The sequence below is a fragment of the Acinonyx jubatus genome, chromosome B3 (assembly GCF_027475565.1).
Source record: "Acinonyx jubatus isolate Ajub_Pintada_27869175 chromosome B3, VMU_Ajub_asm_v1.0, whole genome shotgun sequence".
NCBI classification, from domain to species: Eukaryota; Metazoa; Chordata; class Mammalia; order Carnivora; family Felidae; genus Acinonyx; species Acinonyx jubatus.
In genome coordinates, this window is record NC_069386.1 from 6,514,936 (window position 1) to 6,540,268 (window position 25,333).

General features: G+C 48.8%; 1 protein-coding gene across 2 annotated transcripts in view; it reads right to left on the reverse strand.

The window, feature by feature from the left end:
* The window catches only part of ABHD2 (abhydrolase domain containing 2, acylglycerol lipase), a 107,381-nt gene extending 82,548 nt beyond the window's left edge, over positions 1-24,833 (reverse strand). For both annotated transcript variants that reach the window (XM_027068036.2, XM_027068035.2), the window contains exons 1-2: positions 24,675-24,833; positions 1,106-1,208 (exon numbers count right to left, since the gene is read on the reverse strand). The gene's annotated coding sequence lies outside the window, so the exon portion shown is untranslated. The remainder of the gene's footprint in view (positions 1-1,105; positions 1,209-24,674) is intronic.
* Positions 24,834-25,333: the final 500 nt, after the last annotated feature.

The window sequence follows — 25,333 nt, forward strand, 5'->3', positions numbered from 1 at the left end:
CCTAGAGACCCCTTTTTCTTCTTTACCCCAGAAACCCTTTTCAAAGGTCAAGGTGACTCTGGCAAATGCAGGACCCGAACATACCGCCGATGATTTCTGGCAGGGGTTCCAACTCAGTAAGAAAGGCCATCAAGGATCACGGCTCAACTAGCCTTCCACCGTCAAGGCAAGAAAATAATTTTCAAACATCCAACATGGGGCGCCTGGGTGGCTCAGTTGGTTTAGCGGCCAATTCTTGATTTCGGGTCAGGTCATGATCTCACAGTTCCCTGCGTGGATTCCTGGTTCCCTGCTTGGGATTCTCTCCCTCCTTCTCTCTCTGTCCCTCCTCCGCTCGCTCATTCTCTGTCTCTCTCAAAATACATAAATAAAAACCTAAAAAAAACTTAAAAAAAAATTTATCCAACACAATGTTGAATCAAGGCTAGATCTCAAAATATACTTTCAGCTGTATTAACCTTTGAACCTTTATGATCAGACAGTTGCCTTAAAACCTAACTTCTGGACCCGTGTCACCTCACTCCTGGGACCATGTCTCCTAAAGTCTACTTATAACCTTACGGTTTATAAGTAACTTACGGTGGGCCCCCTACCGTACTCTAGGGTCCAGGAACACCCTAAAATTCTATGTGAAGGTTTGTGTGTACGTAGCTTTCTGTGGGGAGGATCTGCAGATTTAATCAGGTTCTCCATGGGGTTTGCGGCCTCAAAATATACACAGTACCACAAAGCGTTCCACAGCGCTGGTCCCTCAATTCACTGCAACCCTGCCACCTAAGCCAGTCGAGCCGGGAGGAGACAAATTTCCAAGATGCTGCTGTTCACTAATACGGGTTTTTATGTCTAGCGAGCAAAGGGCCCAAACCAAGATCCAGCAGGAGTTCCAAAGTCTCTCTGACACAATGCTGGTAACATGGCTCTTTCTTGTCCCCTTTGTTGAGAAGAGAACAGACAGATGCAGCAGGTGGCTTTACCAGTTTCCTTGTGGGTCAAGAACTGAAATTTTATTGAATTAAGAAAATAAGTCCCTCCCTCCCCACTTCCTCTCACTGCTTACTCACATAAAGGGAGGAGAAGCAAAAATAAAAGTCTGGGCCATACATACCTCTATGCCCCTTGTTCCTCTCTACTGAGAATATTAACTGTCCTTGAAGAGTTGTCCAGCGGGGCCGCTCAGGTCCGATCTCTTATTCAAATTAACCTAAAAGCTGAAAAGATGAGATGGTCAGGTTCTAAAGGATGAGAAAGAGGCAATTTAATTAAAATGAAAGCACAGGCGAAGTTTCTCTTCCTTTCCAGTCTTTACGGAAAAAGGCAATTTCTTTCATTAACACGGGTGCCACACTCTCGGCCACTTGGCTGTTGGCACAAACCTGCCGGGGAAAATCTTGGTGGAGCCACACGCTGACGGGCTCTCTCTGGTCTCCAGGACAAGTTACCTGCTGCGTTCAGAACTCCGGCTAAGGCAAACCCACACGGCTCTCACGCTTTATCGCCTAACATCATCTTCAGAAGCAACTGACGGGTATCACCTGGGTGACCGAGGCAATAACTCAGCAAGGCCTGAGGTCAAGACAGCAGTCAATTGACTCGTTCCTTCTCTCCCAAACATACAGCAACAACAGAAAAAAAAATGTCACAAGGCTAAGGGCGTGGACGGGCTCAGAAACCCCGTACCAGAACAGCACAGCACTGGAAGCCTGTGGTGGGAAAGCCACATTGCCTGCCAGGTCTGCATCGGGGCTGGGGGCCGGGGGCTGGCTGTGGAGGGGCGCCAAGAGCTAAACGTGCTCCCTGTGAGTGGGGACCCAGAGCCGGGCCCAGTGCTCTGAAAATGCATGGCTTCCAAAGCAGCAGGGGAAACAGGAAAGAGAAAAGGGTGGGGGTGGAGGGGCCAGCCAGTGTTTACACAGTGCGATCTACGTGCCAGGCTCTGTCCCTGGGACATTCCGTGCACACCAGCGCGTTGCATCCTTGCTGCACACTGTGAAGCAGGTACTATTATTATCCCCATTTCGCAGATGAGGAAACTGAGGCATAGAAAATCTGAGCAACTTGTCCAAGGCCACCCAGCGATTAGGTAGAGAAACCAGGATTCGTATCTGGCTCCTGAGGCCCTCCTTCTAACCACCACGCTGTACTATCTGAAAGGAAGAAAAGACAGAGAGAGAGAAGCAGGCAAGAAAGAAAAAGGACAAGGCCGAAAACGCAGAGGAGACACCAGCGGCTTGCCCAAAGTCACACAGCAGTGAGACAGACAGCAGAGCTGGGAACCCAGCCCAGCGTTCTCCGATTCCACCACGCTGAAATGACTTCAACCGGAAATGAAAGCCGGTTGAAGGGGGACCCAATTAACCTTCAGAGTAGCCTTGCTCAACCTCAGATTTTTATTATTTCTTCGTATTCTGAGACAAATTAGCCACGGAGGGCCAGGCTTTGTTGAGGTGGGGACCAAAGAGCAAAGTCCTCAGCCACATCACAGCGTGCCTGACCTTTCCCGGGCTCGGCCACCAACTGGAAAACAGGACGGGACACACCAAAGATCCTCTAGCAGAAGCCCACCGGCTGACGCTGCCTGTGGCTGGCATTTAAAAAAATTGAGTTTATTGACTGCCAACTTATAAACAGCAGGAAATTTCAGATAAAAAATCTGAATTTCTGGTGTCTCTTGGGGAAAAAAAAAAATTGCGGCGCCTGGATGGCTCAGTTGGTCAAACGTCTGACTTCAGCTCAGGTCATGATCTCACAGTTCATGAGTTCGAGCCCTGCGTCGTGCTCTCTGCTGTCAGCACAGAGCCTGCTTCAGATCCTCTGTCCCCCATCTCTCTGCCCCTCTCCGGCTCCCTTGCATGCGCTCTCTCTCTCTCTCTCTCTCTCTCAGAAATAAACAAACATTAAAAAAAGAAAAAAAATGAGAAGATTTGTCAACGCTGAGCTTGTGTTCTCACTTGGCAACAAAGGATGGAGCTGAGAGGGGGCCGCCCCCTCCAGATGAGGCCTCTCCATCATGGTCCGCAACACTGACCCCCCACCCCCGCCCCCCGCCGCCTGCTTAATCATTCAGGATGTCTGAGTGGTTCCTACGGGCATCAGAATACGCTACCCATGGAGAAACCTGCATAACATCCCTCTGGCCCTGGATAACTCTGTATTGACTGAATATTCAAAACATACACCATCAGCATACGTCTAAATAATAAACTCATAGAAAAACTACGGAAGGGCGGAGTGGTACTTACAATGTAGTGTTTTGTTGTTATTCACACTGATGTTTATCTAAGCCTTGACTTTTCCCACAAACTAGCTGAGACGGATTCAAGAAAACACTGAACATACGTGCATGGAGAACGATCCAGAAATGTAGCAGACGGCTCACTGCTTCCCAGAAGGAAGTCTCCCCTTCTTCCTTGTAACAGAGACCTGTAAAATGGTCCTGCCTCCTGGGAAAAAACTACAGCTGCCCTTGCAGGTTGGTGAATCAACATGACTAAATTCTAGCCAATTCTGAAGGCGCTGGTCTGATTTCTCCGAAGACTCCCTAAAAGGCAGGGAGTTAACTCTTTTTCCATCCTTCTCCCTTCCGGCATCCCTGGAATGTAGGCAACATGGCTGCACCCCCAGCAGCCATCTTGGGCCATGAAGTGACCTTGAGGTCATTCTAGAAGCCACATTAAGATGACAGCAGAGTGGAAAGACAGAAGCCTGGGGTCCCTGATGATTTCATGGCGCCATTGTATCAGACCTGTACTGCCTACCTCCAGGTTTCTTTTATGTGAGAGAATAATCCCTTGCATGTTTAAGCCATTGTTACTTCTAGAATCTCTGGTCTGCAATTTCCAATGCTACAGAATGAAATACTCTTTTTTTTAATGTTTATTTTTGAGAGAGAGAGAGAGAGAGAGAGAGAGAGAAAGGGTTTGAGCAGAGAAGAGGTAGAGATAGAGGGAGACACAAAATCTGAAGCAGGCTCCAGGCTCCGAGCTGTCAGCACAGAGGCTCAAACTCACAAAACGTGAGATCATGACCTGAACCGAGTCAGACGCTTAACCAAATGAGCCACCCAGGTGCCCCCAGAAGGAAATATTATATGCTCAAATCTTTCCAGATGCTACGATCACTGGGTTATTAGAGTACAGACACTTTTTCTTCTCTTTTCCAAAATTCATAATAATAATAATAAATATTTTTATTAGGGGAAAAAAAGCTTCAAAATAGCAACTAACAAAATCTTAAGAAATTAAGACCATCTAGACAAGAAAAATACCTCTTCAATGTACACGATTATGTACGGGAGCAAGCCTAGAAATGGACCTGAGCTTTCTGAGTGCGAAAGGAAAAACGGAAACCCAGTCAAACCTACGGTTCCCCAAAATCGAAAGAAACAGAACATGTCTGTGCTCTTATCCCAGAAAGCATGACAGATATGAAGGGGAAGCAGGGTTTTTCTGGCACCAGAGTTATTTAAAAAGAGCCTCTGCGGGACATTATATAAGGGGACCTTGAGTGATGTGATAGGCAATGTCCTCCTACAACTTTTTTTAATAGCAAATGCAGCAGAGAATTAATTTCTGCAACCCTCAAAAAATGCCAAGGTTTTAAACTGAATTCAATTCAGTGAAGGCAACCCTATGAAGGATTTTAATTATTACCGTCCAGATATGCACCCTTGATCCAAGGCTTGGACTTGAAGTCCCAAGGAGCAGGGTGTCCCCAGGGCCACCTCTCTTGAACTTCAGTGGCTTAAGGACCCGACCACTGTACTAAGCATTGCGTAGGACCACGACGAAGTAGAACTCTCATTTTAACTGGGGAGAAAAGACGCTTATCTTTTTTTAAAATTTTATTTTAATTCCAGTATAGTTAACTTACAGTGTTTACATTAGGTTCAGGTGCACAAAACAGTGATTCAACACTTCGGTACATCACCCGGTGTACTTAGTCCTCAACCCATTTCCCTCATCCCCCCACCTTCCTTCTGGTGACCAACAGCATGTTCTCTAGAGTTAAGAGTCTGTTTCTTGGTTTGTCTCTTTTTTTTTTTCCCTTTGCTTGTTTTTTTTTTTTTTAAGTTTATTTATTTTGAGAGAGAGAAAGAGCGAGCTTGAATGGGGGGGTGGTGGGGAGAGAGGGGGAGGGAAAGAATCTCAAGCAGGCTCCAGGCCATCAGCGCAGAGCCTGACTCGAGGCTCAATCTCACGAACCGTGAGATCATGACCTCGGCTGAAATCAAGAGTCGGACGCTTAACCGACTGAGCCACCCAGGCGCCCCTGGTATTTGTCTTTCTCGGACTTATTTTGCTTAGCATGCTACTATAAACATAGGGGTGCATCTATCCCTTTGAATTAGTGTTTTTGTACTTTGGGGGATAAATACCCACCAGTGCAATTACCAGATTGTTAAGGTAGTTCTATTTTAAAAACTTTTTTTAATGTTTATTTATTTATTTTGAGGGAGAGACAGAGCACGAGCAGGGGAGGAGCAGAGAGAGGGAGAGAGAGAATCCCAAGCACCGTGAGGCTCAAACTCATGAACCGCAAGATCGTGGCCTGAGCCGAAACCAAGAGTCGGGTGCTTAATCGACTGGGCCACCTAGCTGCCCCGGTCGTTCTCGTTTTAACTTTCTGCGGAACCTCCATACTGTTTTTCACAGTGGCTGCACCAGTTTGCGTTCCCACTGCACTGTTGTGCAACAAGAGTTTGAAAAGAAGTTTATCTTAAGGCTATCTATACTTTAGGAACTTGGGGACGAGAATAAATTGGCCTAGGAAAAAATTAACCAGGGAAGGACTTATGGAGCAGCTAGATCTAGAACTGGGACTTGAATACAGAATTTAAGAAGACATATGTGTAAGTGTGAGAGAGGACATGTGTGCGTGCAGTATATATGTATTATATATATATATATATAAAAAAACACATATTTAACACATATATTAAGTACGTATGAATATGTGTGCATAAAACCAGGCATTAATTAACCGGCAATTTCAGAACAAAACTCCTGACATTCATTTTAATTTACCTTGCTGCATTTCATTTCATGGCGCTCTCGCTTTCCAAGTTCAATCTGCCACAAAGGATTAATATTCTGAACTTGTTCCAGACATAGCAAACTACGCTGCGGTTGTACTATTTCGTGCGCCCCTTCCTCCCTTTTCTGGGCAGGCGAGATCTGGTTAATAGGAACATCAGGCAGCCCAGGTGGGGAAAAGAAGCCACACAGAAGGTGGGGGGTGGGGGTGGGGGCTGGGTACTGTGCCAGAGGGAAAGGAAGCATCTCCCCGCCCCCACCCCACCTCCAATCTCCGAGAAAAGAAGGGCTGGGCTTACCGCAGACCTGATGGGTCGGTCCTCAGCCAGAGGGCCGCACACCTCTCCCGCCCCCACCAGTCGTTTTGAGTGCATTCACTCATAAAATGCTGTAACTGATCGTTAAAACCGCGTGTGTAGTCTCTCCGTTAAGAAGGAAACCCAGGTACAAGGTGCTGCAAGATGCCCACGAGCAAAGGAACTTTCGGGGGTGCCTCAGTCTCTACGACATGCTTGACTAGTAGTAGTTCCACCACTGCTCTCCCAAGGCCAAGGCCGTTATTTTGAGATGGACACACAGATGCAGTGAGAGGGGCTGGGAGAAGCTCCAGTCTTGGGGTTCTGAGACCTGGGTCCTAGTGCCTGCCCTGCTCGTCCTATCTAGTGACCTTGAATAAGTCACTTAACCTTTCTGGGCCCCAAAGGCCTCCTCTGTAAAATGAGAGGATTAGGTTAGAAGCAGATGATGCCAAAGGTCTCCTACAGCTCAAAATTTCTGAGATTCTAGGGATAGAATTGCAGTCTGTGGCTAATAGGCACAGGAAAAGCTCTCCGCGCTCGGTAACAAGAGACAGCCCCTGTCGCCGGCTGACTTTGTGCATCATTAACACGACTCTCAAGAGCAACGGCCCTTATGGCCTTTGTTCTTCCTTCAAATAAGTTCAACATTTGTAGCTGTGCCACTTATGCCCATAGTTCTGTCACAGTCCCTCCACCTGCGTGGGTGAACGATGATTTCAGCCTTGGAATATTAATGTTCACTGGTAACACAAAGGAAGGAAAGAAAAAAATGAGCAGAGACTTCAAACACAGAAAACTCATTACACGGTGTGGTGGGATATGTAGTGTAGCCCCCCCCCCCCCAAATTCCTGACCGTCTGGGACCTGTGAATGTGACCTCCTTCGGATATCAGTTCTTGGCAGATGTCATTTAGATAGGGGGTCACACCGATTGGAGTTGGCCCTACCCCCACGTCTGGGGTCCTTGTAAGGAGCAGGAAGTTTGCACACAGAGATACAGACAAGCAGAGAAGACCTTTTAAAGGTGGATGGAAATAGAGGGGCGCCTGGAAGCTCAGTCAGTTAAGTGGACGACTCTTGGTTGCCTCTCGGGTCATGATCTCACAGTTTGTGAGCTGGAGCCCTACATCAGGCTCTGCGCGGACAGCATGGAGTCTGCCTGGGATCCTCTCTCTCCCTCTCCCTCTGACCCTCCCCTACTCGTGCTCTCTCTCTCTCTCTCTCTCTCTCAAATAAACTTAAAAAAAAAAATAACCTGAAAGGTGGAAGGAGAGACTGGAGCGGTGTACCACGGAGAACAGGAACGCCAGGGATTGCCAGCAACCAAGAGAAATTAGGAGCAGCACACGAAACAGACATTCCCTCAGAGCCCTCGGGAAGGAAGCCACCCTGATCTCAGACTTTCTCAGCACTGTGAGAGAATGTGCCCAAATGACCTCTCCCGACTCCATTGCCCCCCGCTTCTGTCCTTAGAGGCCAGAGACACGCTCTGTCACGTCCTTCTGAAAGGTTCCTGGTGACCCACACAAGCTCCCTTGTACTATTTCGTCTGCCCCTTTCTCCGGCCCAAATCAGCGAGCGGACATGAACGCTCACAGGCTACTCATTAACACAATTCAAATCGTATTCTGTGCACACACAGTATTGGCTTCTTGGCCTCTGTGGTTCAGCTGCCAGACCACCGTCTCCTCTCCTAGTATCAGTGACCTAAGGAAGCCAGAGACGGGGACATGTGGGGAGGGGGTGTCTCCTCCAACCTGAGGGGACCCGACCGATAGGCTCCAGTCCTCCTGTGGGTCTCACAGTAAATACCTCTTAAGGAAAAACAAGCCAAACTCCTAAGGAATATCTCTCCTTCTATTCCCCGCTGGTTAGACGTGGATTTTGTGTAGGTTCGGGCCCTGGAGCGAGAGAGCCCAGCGTCAAGTCCCAGCCCCACCGGTCATGGTGTTTGTCCTCGGGGCTCAACTGCGACCTGAACGTGTTGATCCAGAGACACTCCTGGCATCCAGCGAAGGGCCCCCAAATACGAGCCATCCCATCACCGCTACTAAGCCCTCCTCCCGTTTTCCTTAGAAAGCTCCCTTATCTGGCAGAAATTACCCTAGAAGATATTCTTTCCCACCTGACACAGAACCCTCCTTAAAAATGAAGTAACTGGCTGGCTGACTGCTTGGACCTCCTCCAACAAGTCCGGAATTCACCCCGGGACACACTCCTCTTGATTCTTCCGATGTGGAACCATGTTGAACTTAACGAATCACTACATACTAAGTGTTCTTCACCAAGTTCTCAGCTCTTCACAGTTCCAAGATGCGTCCTCGTTTCTGCACCAAAAGGGGTTCCGGTCGTGCTCCTGACACACGCGCCCTCTCTCTCCTGCTGAGGGGGTCCCCCCTTCCCCGTGGAAGGGCTGACCCCTCACCCACACCCCTGCCTGCGGGGTAAACTTATTCTGGCCTGGCCTGGCTCTGCTGACAAACCTCTCCGACGCCCTGAAATAAAACCCCAGGCCGGCACCGGAAGGCTCTGGCAGGCTTCGCAGGCCCCGTGAGGAGAGTCAGGAAGGCCGGTGGAAGGCCACGGCACACCACCGACGAAACCCTCACGTCACCCCAATGTTAGCCTTGTGGGTGGCCGCTTGGTTAAAACGCAGTCAGCCCTAGACGTCGACAACGTGACAACTTTGAGGAGAAAGCGGGGAGGGAAAGGGCCCGTTTCTACCCCACTTTCTCTGCCACTTAACTACAAAAGTCAGAGCAGTTAGAGAAAAAAAAGCAACTAAATGAACAATCTGAAGAAGCCACTCCACAGGAGACACAGGCCCAGAGCACGTTGCCAGGAGAAAGCCCGGCCGGCTGGCCGCTCACTGTCACTCATGGCCACGGGGCCAGGACGGTGTCCCCAGAAGGCTCCAAGGTACATCCTGGTCTACCCAGAACTGCACGCTTCTGACAGCCCGGGCTGACTCGGGGCCCCGTTCTCGCTCCCAGGGAGGTTTCAATGCCCCGCGTCAGCCCCTGTGCCAGCAGCTCACAGAACCACCCCCCAGCATCCGTAGGCTGTTCCAGGCCTGCGTGTTCTCGCAGGGAGAGTTCTGCGGGGATGAGCCGTCAGGGTAACCGCCTCAAGCCCGAAGTGATGGACAACCCTGGCAGCGACAGGCCGCTCCTGTCCTCAACAGATGCCCCACGAGGCTTCTTTTTGAATACTGAGCACTGAGGACCTGGACGAGATTTCCTCCAGCAAATCAGCCCGGGTGGCCGTTGGCGGCTCATGTGAAGATGCCGGGAAGCGGCTGACGGGAGGGAGATGACACGGCAAGGAGGGAGAAAGCCCCCTGGTGATCTAGCACAGTATCTCTTACAGATCAGGGGCTACAAAACGAAGGGCCTGTCCGCAGTCGCACACAATTTGGTAGAGAGAAGGGGGAAGAATTTACAGATAATTAACTACATTTATGTTGACGTGGTTTTCAGTTGTGGCCAAAATTCGGGCCTTGAAATTGCCTCTCTGCGCGAACTCACTCACGTATTAACTTTAATGTAACCGTATTCTTCCACAAAGTCATAAGGTCACACGCCAAACCGGCTGCATTTCGGAGGATGTCCTACAAGTTCCTAGTAAGGGGAGAGCTACCCTCTGTGAGAAAACGTGAACCTCACATGTCAACGTCAGGAATGGCTACCAACCCACCAGCTTTCCCGAAAGAAAATCACTAACCTAAAAATAGCAGGAGACTGAGTCACAGTTAAGCACGCACATTGAATTGAGCACTTTTACAAGCCCTTACTCAAATACAGAAAAGGAAGCTGGCCTCTCCCATTAGCGAAGAGCCCTGCTGAAAAGGTACTTACACTTCCTACCGGAGGACAAGGTCAAATGGGTAAAGTGCTTAGTAAAATCACAAGCAAAACGGTTTTCTCCACCACAGAGAAACCATTCAATCCTTACCTGAGAACAAACAAAAAATCACAAGCCAGGTGTTTCCTCTATAGAAAGCCTAGAATTTTCTAAAGGGACAGGCACTTTAATAAATATATTTGATAGCCCTACACGTGGTGTTACAAAACCTATTCTGTAATTACATTCTGTAATACCAAAAGCACATCTCAGCTTACCGGAATCCAAGAAACTCAAGTGCCCAGTTTCCTGGAGTTTTTAAGAGAAGGGTACAATTGGAGGGGTGCCTGGGTGGCTCAGTGGGTTGACGTCCAACTCTGGCTCAGGTCATGACCTCACAGTTTGTAAGTTCGAGCCCCATGTCAGGCTCTCTGCTCTCAGTGTAGAGCCTGCTTCGGAGAATCTGTCCCCCTCTCTCTGCCCCTTCCCCGCTCACGCTCCCTCTCTCAAAAATGAATGAACATTAAAAAAAAAAAAAACCAGGGGTACAACCGGAGAGAAGAGCATCTCCGGATGTACGGCACAAAAGAAAATATCCGGGCATGTCCTGGGAACGGCACGGATGCCACCCAGTCTTCAATGTCTGCAAACAAACTGCCAGAAGGAGGAAACTGGGGAGAGGGCCAGTGCCAGAGCAGAGCACAGCTACCTGGCTAACACAGCAAGGTCCACACCCTGCAATGAAAGCAATGACACATATGGCCTGCTATAACTCTGGCACCCGCCCTCCACCACGCAGGCGTCAAGAAGAAGATGTGTGAGCGGCGCTTGGGTAGCTCGCGGTTCAGTGTCTGACTCTTGACTTCGGCTCAGGTCATGATCCCAGGGTTGTGGGTTCCAGCCCGGTGTCGGGCTCTGTGCTGAGCGTGGGGGAGCCTGCTTGAGAGTCTATCTATCTCCCCTGCCCCTCCCCTGCTCGTGCAAGCACAAGAACTCTCTCTTTGAAATGAATGAATGAATGAATGAATGAATGAATCAGTGAAGCAGATGTGTGAGAAGACCTGACCAACATGTCAAGCGCCTTGCCCTTTCCCACGGGAAAGACACCGCGCGCAGGGTTAGCTCACCAGCCCTCCGGCCCCTCCTGGCTCTGTGGTTCTCCGCTGATGAATTCTGTCAGTTGTGGGAGAAAAGAGCTCCCCTCAGGGCTCGGCCGCCAGACCCTTTAACACAGGCCTAGAAAGCAGGAAAGGTTCTGGGCTATTTGCCCTTCCAAGACTGAGAAGGTTCTGGAGGCAAGGGTATACAATGTGCATGGCATTTTAAGGCATGCTGTACTTATTTCTGTTTCATAAATATCTCAGATGCTGTGAGTAGAAACACTATCGCATGCCAGCTTAGAGCGGCAGGCTTAAAGGTCACATGGATTCCATTGTGACAAATGCCCAAGTCTTAGAAGACAAACTCCACCAGCTCAATGCTGATAAATACGAAGGACTGATTCACACCCAGTCCCTTGGGTTAAAAATGAAGGCAAGGATATGATATGATGAGACAGTCACCCATCTGGTCCTAACCAAGCCAGCCGCCACACTGGGCCTCCGTGGAGGCCCGACCCAGCCTCCGCCATCAGTCCGGCTGATTCCGGGCACTCAATAGAGCCTCGTCCCCAGCTTCTAGGTCACAACCCAAGTGGAAGGACCCAAACGTGCTGGATCCTAGCCGTCAGAAGAGGGAAGGGGCGCCCATGCGTCTTCACACTAGTTGCTTCTGGTGGCATCTGGAGCTATTCTCTCCTCTGGATATGCTGTGCTGTGCAACTTTGGGCAGATCACTTGCCCTCTCTGAGGGTTTTGAAGTTTTCCCTAGGAGCCCGTGTGGTATAATGTAACGATGACAGATTTTAGAATCGGAGGGCCCGGGTTTGAGTTCAGGTTCCCCCAAATGATCTTAGGTGGCCCTGGGTGAATTATCTAAGTTTATTAAAAAAATTTTTTTTAATGTTTTACTTATCTTTTTGAAAGTGAGAGAGAAATAACATGAGCAGGAAGGGGAAGCAGAGAGAGGGGGGACAGAAGATCTGAAGTGGGCTCTGTGCTGACAGCTGCGAGCCCAGTGTGGGGCTCGAACTCACGAACCGTGAGACCATGACCTGCGCTGAAGTCAGACGCTTAACTGAGCCACCCAGGCGCCCAGAATTATCTAAGTTTTATGAAAGTTTGCTTTTTCTTCTATAAAATGGGGGAGGAGAGGTTACACACAGGTTATTAAGGGAAAGCAGTTAATGAAATTATGTAGATAAAAGAAGCTTTATAATTATAAAATACCCACAGATATACTCAAGATAAGGTCTGTAAGATGCCTTGAGTTTTTTAGAGGAAAGCTGCCTTATTAAATATTTCAAGATTATAAAAATGTTAGTTTTAAAGCAATAGCTAGGGACTTTTAATACATGAAGAGCATGGAATTGGTCCCTCAGGCTTTCCTGAGCTTGGCTTTATCAGATCCTTCTACAGAAGACACTGAAATAGCTAAAAAAATAAAAATTCAAAAGCTCTAAGATGGAAAGGGCAACCCTCTGGATTGATATTTTTGGGGTCTTGGCTAAATAGATTCTCTTTCAAAGCAAAGAGCCCGAAGTAGGTTCATGCCCTCAAGTCTTCCCGTCTCCTCAGACATCGACACAAACATCTCACTGTTGTTCTAGGCCTCACCCGGTCTGGCCTCCTACTCGGGAAGCGAGCTTTCTCAGCCTTCTTTAAAGCACAAGGGCAAGTCCCAACTGCTACCCTCGTCACCCAGCGGCCTCCTCCTTGGGTTTTTGTCTACACCTCGCCCGTATCAGCCACGCGTCTGTTCCGAGCCCACCCCGGTCTCCCTCCACCCAACGCCGTAAGATACCGCACACCACGGGGCCTCAGCCGCCAGCTCACTTTATAGGGGTTCCTCCTCTCCTGAGCTTCCCCCATGGGCACATGTCTCCTGAGAGATGAGGAACCAGCCATCAAGGAAGATTTTTTTCATCAGAAATGAGGGAACTGCTTCTCCATAACTGGGAAAGAGAGTGAGCCCGTTTCTCAAAAATTGATTTCCTGGTATAAGCTGGGAGCACCTTCATGGATACAGCAGTGGTTTGTCCCCCCCCCGCAACACACACACACACCTCATCCTCCACCAACCCCTGGAAAAAAAAGTGTGTCAACACCACAGGGGGTGGGGAGGGTGTTATGCAAATCCACACCCCCCTTCTGACATTCCACGCTGTTCTCCATGGGTACCAAAGGCATTAGCTTCATTCTAAGCTCGGGGAGGACTATGAAAGTATACAGAATACGTGGCATCGATGAAGTAACTGGAAAACAGTGCGAATCCATGCGTATTTAAGTATGAAATCCTAAAGTCCAACTACAGATACTGGAGGAATTCAAACCAAGGAAGCAGAAGGAAGAAGGAGGTGGACCCCTAGCTAGGGGCCCCTGGGAAGAGACGGGACAGGAGGGGAGGGGAGGAGCAGGGGTGGGTACAGACACCAGGCTGGGCTCCCAGGCTGAACCAAGGCCCAAGAAGGCCGGACAGTCAGGAGGCCGGCAGACAGGGCAAGAGGGTGGGGTCTGGGAGCCGAGTGAGTGAGTCATTACGGAATGAAGCTTCAGGCCTTTACTTACAAGAAGATGGCGCCACACACATGTGGCCTTGGCCGTGCGTGCTGTGCAGGTACACGAAGGTCTGAGTGCACGAGGCAGTGGGTGTGAGCATTTATCTGGCTCCGTGCAACCTGATCCATGGGATGTTGGACAAGCATTGTCATTCACCATTCGAACATCATGGCATGCCCTCGATGGCATCCCAATAGTTTTTTGTTGTTGTTGTTTTTTTTAAATATACTTCACACACGATGTTACCACCAAATAGTCTTGTACGACCTGCTGAACTACACAGGAATCTTCATTTAGGGGCCCAGCCCCTTAAGGCCCTAACAACCACACCATCTCCCACGTTTCCATTTTGCAAACACCCTTTCATAACGAGAAAATCTGTAAGCCTCGTCGCTACATGAAAGTAACGATTCATATTCCTTTCGTCTCTGTTGGGGATTCCACGCCCTTCTGAGACCACCCTTGTGTGAATTCTACACAAGTTTAAATTTAACGGTGTCGAGCACGCAGCGGGGGCACTCTCTACACGTTTACTGTCCGAGTCTGTGGGAAGGCCTGACACATCACCATCCGGGTCCCTTGAGCAGAATTTTCTTACAAGGAGATTACAACACTAGGCTGAGAGGTACGGGTCTTTGTGAGTAACGGCCGCACTAGCGCGGAGCAAGAGAAAAAAAACTCAGTGTGCCCTGGGCTGGCAGCCGTTTTTGGATATTTTAAAGAACATCTCAGAGTTCAGGCAAATAATTATCCATCTAAATGAAAGTTTTCCACTTTCCATCACTCAGAGAAGCTATTGTCTGATGCCATACTTCTTTTACCTTTCCCCCCGTTTGTCTGAAACGTATCTTAGGAAGTTCAAGGAGCTCTAAATCAATCTACTTCAGAAACTGCTTACACATAAAGAGAAGTCAAAGCCCAAACAGGCTGTTCTGGGTAGCAGAAGGAAGCAAAGGCACCCAAAGCGAAGGCAGACAGAAAGCTGCCTACTGATTGTTGGGATTCGGATAAATCCTGAAATACCTCTAGAAGACTCACAATTTTGGGGCGCCTGGGCGGCTCAGCCGGTTAAGCATCCAGCTCTTGGTTTCGGCTCAGGTCATGATCTCACAGTTCGTGGGTTCAGCCCCACGGCGGGCTCTGTGCTGACAGTGTGGAGCCTGCTTGGGATCCTCCCTCTCTCTGTCCCTCCCCCGCTCGTGCTTGTGTTCTCTCTCTCTCTCTAAAAAGTAAATAAACTCAAAAAAAAAAAAAAAAAAAAAGAAGAAGAAGAAGATCTATAGAAGACTTACAATTTCTGCTAACGTACTCCAAAACAGCCAGTGCAACAAAATCGTCTATGGTATTTTCCAACTGGCATGAACTTATGACATAATCCAGCAAATATAAATGTGTTTTTTTTTGTTGTTGTTGTTTTTTAAATTTTTTTTTTAACATTTATTTTTGAGACAGAGAGAGACAGAGCATGAACGGGGGAGGGGCAGAGAGAGAGGGAGAGACAGAATCCGAAGCAGGCTCCAGGCTCTGAGCCATCAGCCCAGAGCCTGACGCGGGGCTCGAACTCACGGACCGCGAGATCGTGACCTGAGTTGAAGTCGGACGCTTAACCGACTGAGCCACCCAGGCGCCCCCAGCAAATATAAATTTGAAAACGATTAATCCTAAATTAACCTGGATAGAAATGTTGGTGGTTAACAACACAGGGATCTTTTTTGGCATCTAAGGGAAACGGAAAAATCCCTCCTCAAACATCTATGGCATCTGATACATGTCGGTGTAAATAGGTCAGAACAATTGTGGTTACGAAGACTTCTACTTCATCGAGATGCTTTCTGTGGGTATGCACTGATGGGGTGGTGAGGCCACGCACAGCAGGGTGGGGAAATTCACAGGCTTTGGGGACAGAGACCTGGCCTGAATGGCAACTGTACCATTTACTGACAATGTGACTTCGGGCAAGCTTCTTAACCTCTCTGCTCCTCGGTTTCCTGACCCATTAAGTGGGGCATAATAAGAGTGTCCTGCGATTACGTTCAATAATTAAAAACTCCAACACAATGTGAACTTGGCAGTGGTGTCCTCACCAGAGGAGGGGCTTGGCTTCTGCAACAAGGCTAGAGAATCCCAGTCCAGAGCCAAACGTCCAGATCTACAAGCCTGGTTAGTCCAGCTGCCAGGCTTGCCTGGGAGCGATCACGACCGGTCCAATCTAACCGTCTTCTACAGGTGACGAGTGGGTCATACGTGGAAACACCTGTGTTCCCATCCCAGCCCATTAGTTTCTCTGTCAGCCACCCAGAGAAAATACTGTTTGTAAACCACAGGTTAGGGTGTGACGACCCTCACCTTGGGCCCCTGGGGTGTTCTCTGGCTGATGTTAACAAGTCACTGTATCTTGAAAACAAAGGAGGAGAACCAGATGATACTAAATATTCCTATGTGTGTAACTCTAATCAAATGCTTGTGATTGAAATACATCAGTTATTCCTCAAGCAAGTCACGAAATGCACTAAAGCTGACAGTGGAGACCAATTACATAATGCACTGTTTACAAGAGTGCGTCCTCAGACACTCCCTCATTTGAGTTGGTATTCAAAATAGTTCTGTGAGTTATTATTAATGCAAGTGAGGAAACTGAGGCCCAGGGACCCTCCCGGTGCCAGGCTGTGGGTAAGGCTCTAGGAATACAAAGACGTGAGGCACCTACCCGTCTCAGAGGCTCTTTGTAGAGCTGGACAGACCCCAACTACTTTAGCCCCGTCGATAGGTGCTCTCTGAGCCTCTTCCATCCAAAGAGAGCTTTAAAAAAAACCCTGCATTCCTCTTAGAAGCTCTTTGGTGGCAAAGTCAAGATTTCTCTGGCAATTTCGCTGCAACACCCAGCTTTCTATGTAAAGTCAATAAATAGACTGATGAGTGATATTAATGATAGACTAAGGGAAAGGGGTTGTGTTTTCCAAATTGGGGAGAATATCCTCGGTTGTAAGCTACTTGGCATTTCCCATCATCTTGCTATTTAGGAGGGCACATTTTTCAATGTCACGGACAAGAAAGAGTAAGCACTTTATTTACGTGATCAGAATAGAGAAGGGCATTGCAGCCAAGGCATTTGGAAGCTAGAAGCTAAAAGTCCATGGTGGGAGCACAGTTCAGGCCACACAGGGTGCTAGCTGTGAGGGGCTGGAGGCTCACCAGGCATTTATGGAAAGTGACCTCGGGGCCAAGCAAGGGCTGATGGTGGGGCAGAAGGTCCGACCCCCATGGAAGGGCCGGACGGCAGCGGCCCAGCAGAGAGGAGAGAGAGCTCAATAAATGTTTGCTGAACAAATGAACAGCTCCAGTGCAATCACATACTCCTAGGCATGTTGGGTTTCCCTCAACTTTTAGAGGGAATAACGTCATAACTGCATACCTGAGAAAGTTAATAGGATACCAAACAATGCACGTGGACATTTGCTAAGACGCATCATTCCACGTTAACTGAACAAAGCGAGAGAGAGGACCCCATGCACAATACGCTGCCAGTTATATAAAAAAGAATGGTCGGGGCGCCTGGGTGGCTCAGTCGGTTGAGTGTCCGACTTCGGCTCAGGTCATGATCTCATTGTTCGTGAGTTCGAGCCCCACGTCGGGCTCTGTGCTGACAAGCTTGGAGCCCTGAGCCTGTTGCAGATTCTGTGTCTCCCACTCTCTGCCCTTCCCTCACTCATGCTCTCTCTCTTTCTCAAAAACGAATAAACATTAGGAAAAAAAATTAAAAATAAATAAACTTAAAAAAACAAACAAAAAAGAACCACAACGTGGCACTTTAGACACAAACAAATCAAGACCTCACAGAGTCAAAGAACAACTTCCAGGACTGGCTCATATCACTTTAAGATACTACAACTGCATTATCAACACTGTGTAGTCCACACCACCTTAAAACACCAGGCACAAACCCACACCAAACGATGCTACGGGGAGGCCAGCCAGGCTACATGAACGGCCTGGTTTCCCAGCACTGTTTAAGGAACCCGGAAAAGTGGAACCTCCTTGACCAAAGTCCTCTTCTTCGGGCTCTCTCCAGGCCATGATTCCATTTCCACTAGCTCAAGCTTTTTAGCATTCCAAACCCGTTCTGTTTATCCCGGGACACCGACCTTCCCATATTTTTGGTACTAAAATATCTTTTCTTTTTTTAAAATGTTTTTTTTTTCAACGTTTATTTATTTTTGAGACAGAGAGAGACAGAGCATGAATGGGGAAGGGGCAGAGAGAGAGGGAGACACAGAACCGGAAGCAGGCTCCAGGCTCTGAGCTGTCAGCACAGACCCCGACGCGGGGCTCAAACTCACGGTCCGTGAGATCATGACCTGAGCTGAAGTCGGACGCTCAACCGACTGAGCCACCCAGGCGCCCCTAAAATATCTTTTCTTAAAAGATGGCAACAATAGGGGTGCCTGGCTGGCTCAGTCTGCAGAGAGTGTGACTCTTGATCTCGGGGTTATGAGTTCAAGCCCCATATTGGGTGCAGAGCTTACTTATAAATAAATAAACAAACAAACAAACAAACAAGTAAATAAATGAAAAGATGGCAACATAGGAGATGACAGGGCTTTTTTGGTTTCTTACCTGAAAAGATTAACATGTGGCAATCCTATGTTGGACTTCCTGATTTTTCGTGCTCTGACAGGAGTAAGTGAATAGCACATAAATACATACCAGGGGTGAGTGTGCACAAATGGGGCGATTTTCAACGTTTCTCTCTGTTACCCCCAGGAGGCTGGAAAAAGCACAACTGATAAAGCCACTCCCTTGTATCACGTAACATGTATCTAAGGTATGACTGATAGATAATGTGGACTCCCAGCACTGAGCAAAGACCAGAAAGTAATGACTCCAGATTAGACCGGTTGACTAAGGTCTTGGAGATTCAATTCGATTTCACGGTGACTCCAAATTAGACTCAGAGGGGGGTGCCTGGGTGGCTCAGTGAGTTAAGCGTCTGACTTTGGCTCAGGTCATGGTCTCAAGGTTCTTGAGTTTGAGCCCCACATCAGGTTCTGTGCTGACAGCTCAGAGCGTGGAGCCTGCTTCAGATTCTGTCTGTCTGTCTGTCTCTCTCTCTGCCCCTCCCTGCTTGTACTCTGTCTCCATCTCTCTCTCTCTCTCTCTCTCAAAAATAAACAAATAAAGTTTTAAATTAGACTCAGATAAATAAAAGCAAGATGAAGATTTAAGATACATTTGAAGAGGGAAACAGAACAGGCAAGACCTGGGAGCCACAGAAGACCAGAAGACCGTGTTTAATTCAGTGCAGTTATATAGAACGTAAGTGCAGCCCTAGAAAATTCAAATATGAAGAACCCCAAAACTCCCTTCTTAGAGTCACCGCCAGAGAAAGCTTGGCCAGGCCGTGTTGGGTTCAGACCTTGGAAATGGTAAAGTGATTTAGAGAATTTGGGAAACATTGTTAAGGAGAACAACAAAAATTATATTCCCGAATGTTGCTTTAGGAAAGATGCTTGATAGAGGCACAGGCGGGAGAGCTGGTTTTTCCTGGGGTGAGAGACAAGGGGTGGGGCACTTAGCAAAGCTACCCAAACAGGAAGTCCGGTAGTGAGGTGCACAGGTCCTTCCTGATGCTCAGAGGCAAGGACAAACAGAGCCCGGGCCACGGTGCAGGAGACAGGGCTAGACGTGACAGAGGTGCTGACATGTGTATCACGAAGGTCCAGGAGTCTTCCCTGGAGACCAGAGAAAACACAGCAAGCTTCCCCTGGCAATTCCAGCACATTGTGCCCTGAGGGCAAGGTGAAGGGCCAAGGGTCACTGTTCCTCATCCTCCAATGCTCCCACTCTCCCTTCATAGGATGACCTTTAGGAGAAGCCCTCCACCTCACCTGGCCTCTTCTCAGGCTTAGAGCTACAAGATGCAGAGAAGAACCAGAGCTGCCCCTAAATATCCACAAAATGTGTTAGGATCTCCATGCAAAGCTGCTGCCTAAATAAGATGGTCCTTAGCATCCTTCGCAACAGAAAGCAGACAGCTGAAATAGACCACCTCCGTAAAAAAAAAATGCCCCTGAGGGTCGCGCGCCTGGGTAGCTTGGTTGGTTAAACTAAGTGATGGACTCCTGATTTTGGCTCGGGTCAGGATCTCACGGTCAGTCGTGAGTTCGAGCCCTGCGTTGGGCTCTGTGCTGAGCATGGAGCCTGCTTCGGGTTCTCTCTCTCCGTCTCTCTCTCAAAACAAATAAACAAACATTAAAAAAAAAAAAAAAAGCAAGGTTCCAAATAGCATATATAGTATGCTACCATTTGTGTGCAAGGGAAGGGGATACTCATGATGAATTCGCTGCTAGACGTATAAAATATCCTGGCTGTGCATGGAACACCTCTGGAGGATGAAGAAATCAGTAACGCTGGTGGAAAACATTAGGTGGCAGGGGTCAGGGGTGGACCGAGAGGAGTCTACGGTCTCTTCTTTGGTGCCCTTCAAAACGTTTTCTTTCATCCTGCGTTACCGATTTTTCGAATTTGAATTAAAAACCGTTAAAAATGTCCTCAACGTAAAATAACAACAAAACCGTCTGCATGCAGCAAACCGAACACACGTGTTCATCCGGACAGCTGTGTTCCTGGCACACACCACATGCTCCGCTTGTTGAACTGAATGAACCCCTTCTTAAAGACAAGAGAAAATCAGAAACAAGGCAAACCCACGGGTATCAACGTTCCAGTTCTCTAGTAAGCTCTTTACCTGTCTGCTACTCCACTGTGACAAAAGATCAGAAAATGGGGCCCTTGTGTGACAAGCCTTGCAAGCAGCGGGATCCCAGGCACCAGCTTCACAGATAACGACGGGTCTGATCATCTGTCCGCGCACGCACCAGCCATTTCATAAAAAGAAATCACTTAATCCAAAAAACATGATGCCCTGGAACCAAGACAACACAAATTAATATGCAGATATGAAAAATGATCCTGGAGGGAGATGACGTCAGCGTGCACAATGACATCGACACAAAAATAGCAGCACAGGGGTTAAAAATGTCCACGGGGGGCCAAAAAGGTTGGGACATGAAAAGCTCCTACAAAATTCTCATGCCAGACCACATCAAGAGGCAGCCTGAACTTCCAGCGCTCTGTTCCTGGGGATAGTTTGGCCCAAAATGGGACCAGAAGGCTGAAAACACCGCATGCCCCGGTCATCTACACGCTCAAATTGGTCAAGGAGTACTCAAAACCCACACTGCAATAAAAACCAGAATAACGTTAGCAGTAGATCACAGCAGAAATTCTGCCACATGAAATTCTATTATTTTGGAAGTCTCCCTGCTAGGGTTTTTAATAAAGAACCAGGTTTTAGGCAAAAGGGAAGCCAGACTCCACTTCTGTCTTCCACAGGACCAAAGAAATTACCTCATGTTCTGGGCAGAGGGGAACCACCATATTCATTGTGGGCTCTTTCAGAGATTACCAGGAGGAAGGTGTAAGTGGAAGAATTAAGGAGTAACTGCAATGAGAAGCCTTGGGCAGGAAAAGAAAGGTGGGGGGAAAGGGGCCCATATTAACACACAAAGGAATGAAAACAATTATTCTAAGATAGCTGAGCTCTAGAACGTCCAAAACAAAAAACCCAAACTGCGAATCAACTCTTAAGAAGGTGTCGATCAATGAATATGATAGTCTTTGGTTCATTCTAGAAAACTCATAGAAACAGAGAAGGTAAAACCAAAAGTGACCAGATTCCTGCCAGAAATAAAGGTGACTGGTTATCTTCCAATTAGAAAGGAATTGGCTGTGGCGCCTGGGTGGCTCAGTCAGTTAAGTGTCAGCCCCTTGGCTTCAGCTCAGATCATGATCTCATCGGTTTGTGAGATTGAGCCCCGCGTCAGGCTCTGCATGGACAGAAAGGAGCCTGCTTTCCATCCTCTCTCTCTGCGCCTCCCCTGCTTGCTCTCTCTCTCAAAATAAATAAATAAACTTAAAAAATAAAAAAAGGGATGGGACGTCTGGGTGGCTCAGTCTGTTAAACGTCCGACTTCGACTCAGGTCATGACCTCGCGGTGCGTGGGTTCGAGCCCTGCGTCAGGCTCTGTGCTGACAGCTCAGCACCTGGATCCTGCTTCGGATTCTGTGTCTCCCTCTCTCTCTGATCCTCCCCCTGCTTGCTCTCTGTCTCTCTGTTTCACCCTCAAAACTAAATAAAGAATAAATTTTTTTTTTCTTAAATAAAAATAAAAAAAGGGAACTGGCTGGCAAAGTGAGATAAGATATATTTATCAGAACCATGAAAGCAATAATGGAAAGGAAAGGGAAGGGAAGGAAAGAGAACTATCCCAACTAAAACGAGAGGAAAAGTCGTTCCACTGCACTTTCTCGTTTATTTCAAGCCCGAGAAAAGAACTGGGAAAACATGGGAAAACCAGTGAAGAAGCTACATTCCCAGCAGAAATCAGTCACATGCTTGTGCTTCTGCCGAGGAAGACAGACGCTGCGGGTGCTCCCCCTGCTCCAATGACTAAGTAACTTGCTTAAATGCATTTGACACACGATCCTTGAACTTCCAAAAAGCACTTAATACAGTGGCTCATGAAATCTTCATCTAAAAATGTTCATCCATTTATAATCAAGCTGCATCACGCTGACAAATGGGCAGGAGGGCTGCACAGAGGGAACAGATATTTGGAAGGATGCCGTCAAGATTGGTATTATCAGGGACTTTGTTGATCACTCGGAAGGATTTCTTCCTCCCTTTTTTAAAGAGAATAAAAAGAGATCTGTGGTCTAAATGCAGTGTAATTACAAAGGGAGGACTAACAGAGGAAATGAATTACATGATTCAATAAAAGAAAAAAAATTTTTTTAAATGCAATGTGACTTAGAAACCCCCACAGATGTCTCTGTTACAATGAAATCTGGAATATGTTTGATGACTTGGGGGCAGGGGGGACAGGGAAAAAAATTAGCTCCTGACAGAAAATATTGGATGGTAGATATGGGGGGCGGGGGTGGAAAAGGCAACTGAACATCAAATTTAGCAAATCAAGAGTGGTTACTATGTGCCACGCACTGTTCTAAATGCTTCAGATATAGTAACTCATGTAAACCTCAAAACAACCTTCTAATCTAAGTACCATTATTATTCCTGTTTTATAGGTGAGCAAACAGAGGCACAGAGAGGTTAATTAACTGGTCAAAGGTTACAGATTGTAAGACTAGGCTAGGATTCCAATCCAAAATCTGTGCTCCTAACCCTTCTGGCTTCCCCTAGAATTTAAACACCGAGAGGGTCAGAGAAATACGAGTCAGGCATTGGCTAAATCCAGGGTTAGCAGATCACCCCTTAGTCACGGCTCCGTGATGACCAGTCAGCCCTGTGACCTCTGCGGGCCTTAGTTTCCTCACCTGTGCATTGAAAAGCTAGATTAGGCGAGCTCTAACCAAGGGTTCGGCAGCTCTAAGCTGCCCCAAATCTATGCCGACAGTCTACGGTATATGGCCTGGTCTGCTTTCCGACCAGGATATTCAAAGATTATTTCATCCTTTCATCCTAAAACAGGCAGCAAGTTGTATTAAGGTTCTTTCTCTGCCTCCTGACCTTCAGAAGATTATTATGTCCCCTCCATTCAGGCAAATGACAGAGAGTAATGAAAGGGGTACTGTACGGTTTCTCTTCTGGACTCAACTTAATGCGGTTGTAATGAAATGGCCCTCGAAAAGCTCTCGCTGCAGACCACGTGAACTGTGCTAAACCTACCAATCCCGGGCCCCTCTCAGGAGCCAGTTCTTGGAATCTACCCTCCCATCTGGCTACAGGAATGCAGGTGAAATTGACACACTGGAGGTGGAGCAACCAAAAGAGAGGAATTGGGGAGATGAAGACATGGAGGGCAAGGGAATCACAATTACAGAGTTTCGCGGTGGCTAAATAAACCTTATCTTCTTGGCATACTCCATTCTCTTTGCTAACACCCACTCTTCAGAGTTGAGACCACAAAATGCATTATGGTGAATTCAACACCCACTTCCAAACTAACAGACCCCCAGAAATATCCTTCTCAAGCTGGGCCTTAAAGGTCACCCAGAGTGCATCTGTGAGTGAAGGAGGACCTTCCAGGTGGGTCATGCAGTCCCCCTTTGAGAGTCCTTTCTAAGCATCCCTGACAGGGATGCCATCTGGCCTCTGCCTGGACACTTCCAAGGTCGAGGCACTGGCTGCCTTGCCGGACAGGCAGCCACCTGCGCTGCTGGACAGCTCTCTGTAGGGAAAGCCCACGAAGCGCCTAGAACAGTGCCTGGCGTGGGGCCAAGCTCAGTAAGTGCGCCTCCAACTGGGTCAACAGCTGCCTCCTTACAACTTGAACCCACGGATCCATGGTGCACCGCTGGAGCCCTGCAACGCAGAGGCCCCTCGGATATCCTGGGCTGTAAACAGGCCCCTCGGACTCTCCTTCCAGGTGCGGATCCCAGACCTCCATCACCAGGCCTGGGTCGGCAGACCCCCTCCCCAAACCCCAGAGGTCCCAAGAGTGAGCACCAATGGAGAGACAGCCGGCAGGGAGGCCGCAGTCAGGGATGCCCCAACCTCGGTACCCGGGGCAGGAGGGGACAAAGAAGAGCTTTCAGAAAGGCGTATCCCACGCGCCGCGGTCCAGGCTGCCTCCCTCCCAGCCACTGGGCGAGCCGGCCCTCGGGATCCCTGCGGCGCCAGGTGACAGGCCCCGGAGGATCCGAGGCGCAGGCAGCGGCGCGATGGGCCGAGCCACGACGGGGACCTCGGGGCTCAGGGATCTGGCCTGACGGATCGTGGGAGCGATCCCGGCTTAGCGGAGCTCGCCGGGCCGTGGCTTTACCTGCGCGTGGTTGACTACCGCGTCCTGGTTTGCCCCTAGCCGGGTTCCCGCAGCTCCGCGACTGCCGGCGGCGCTCATGGAAATGCAGCCGGAACCCCTGGCCAGTGCAGCTCCCGCCGCTACCGGCCCCGCCCAAGCAACTGCCGCCACGCCCCTGACGACGGCTTCTGCCACGCCCCTGACTCGGAACCCGCCCGCTCATTGGGCGGCCAAGCCGCTGCTCTAGGAGCCCGCGCGCTCATTGCACCCGGCGGGAAATCCATTGGTCAGCGGAGCTGCTTCTCAGGGTGGAGGCGGGACCCTCGGCGAGGAACTCCTCCACAGTTGGTTACCTTTGACGTCTTTAGCCTGTGGGCTGAGACGCTATTGGATGAGACCAGTGCGGAGGGAGTGGGGAAAGAGGGGGGTGGGCTAAAAGATGCGTCGTGTTTGCTGTTGATGGGGGCGGGGTGCAGAAAGGGAGACAATTGTGACCGCGAGCTTGTTTGGGGGGCCGGGTAAGGTCAGGTGTCTTGTGAATTGAGCGGAGGGAGGCCAACTGGTGGTTAGCTCAGCTGCAGAATCTGGTGGCTCCAGGCCTACCGACTAACTCACCTGTAGCCCAGAACACAGCCCAAGACACCGGTCATAACCGGGAGAGGAAGGAGGTTGGTGAATCA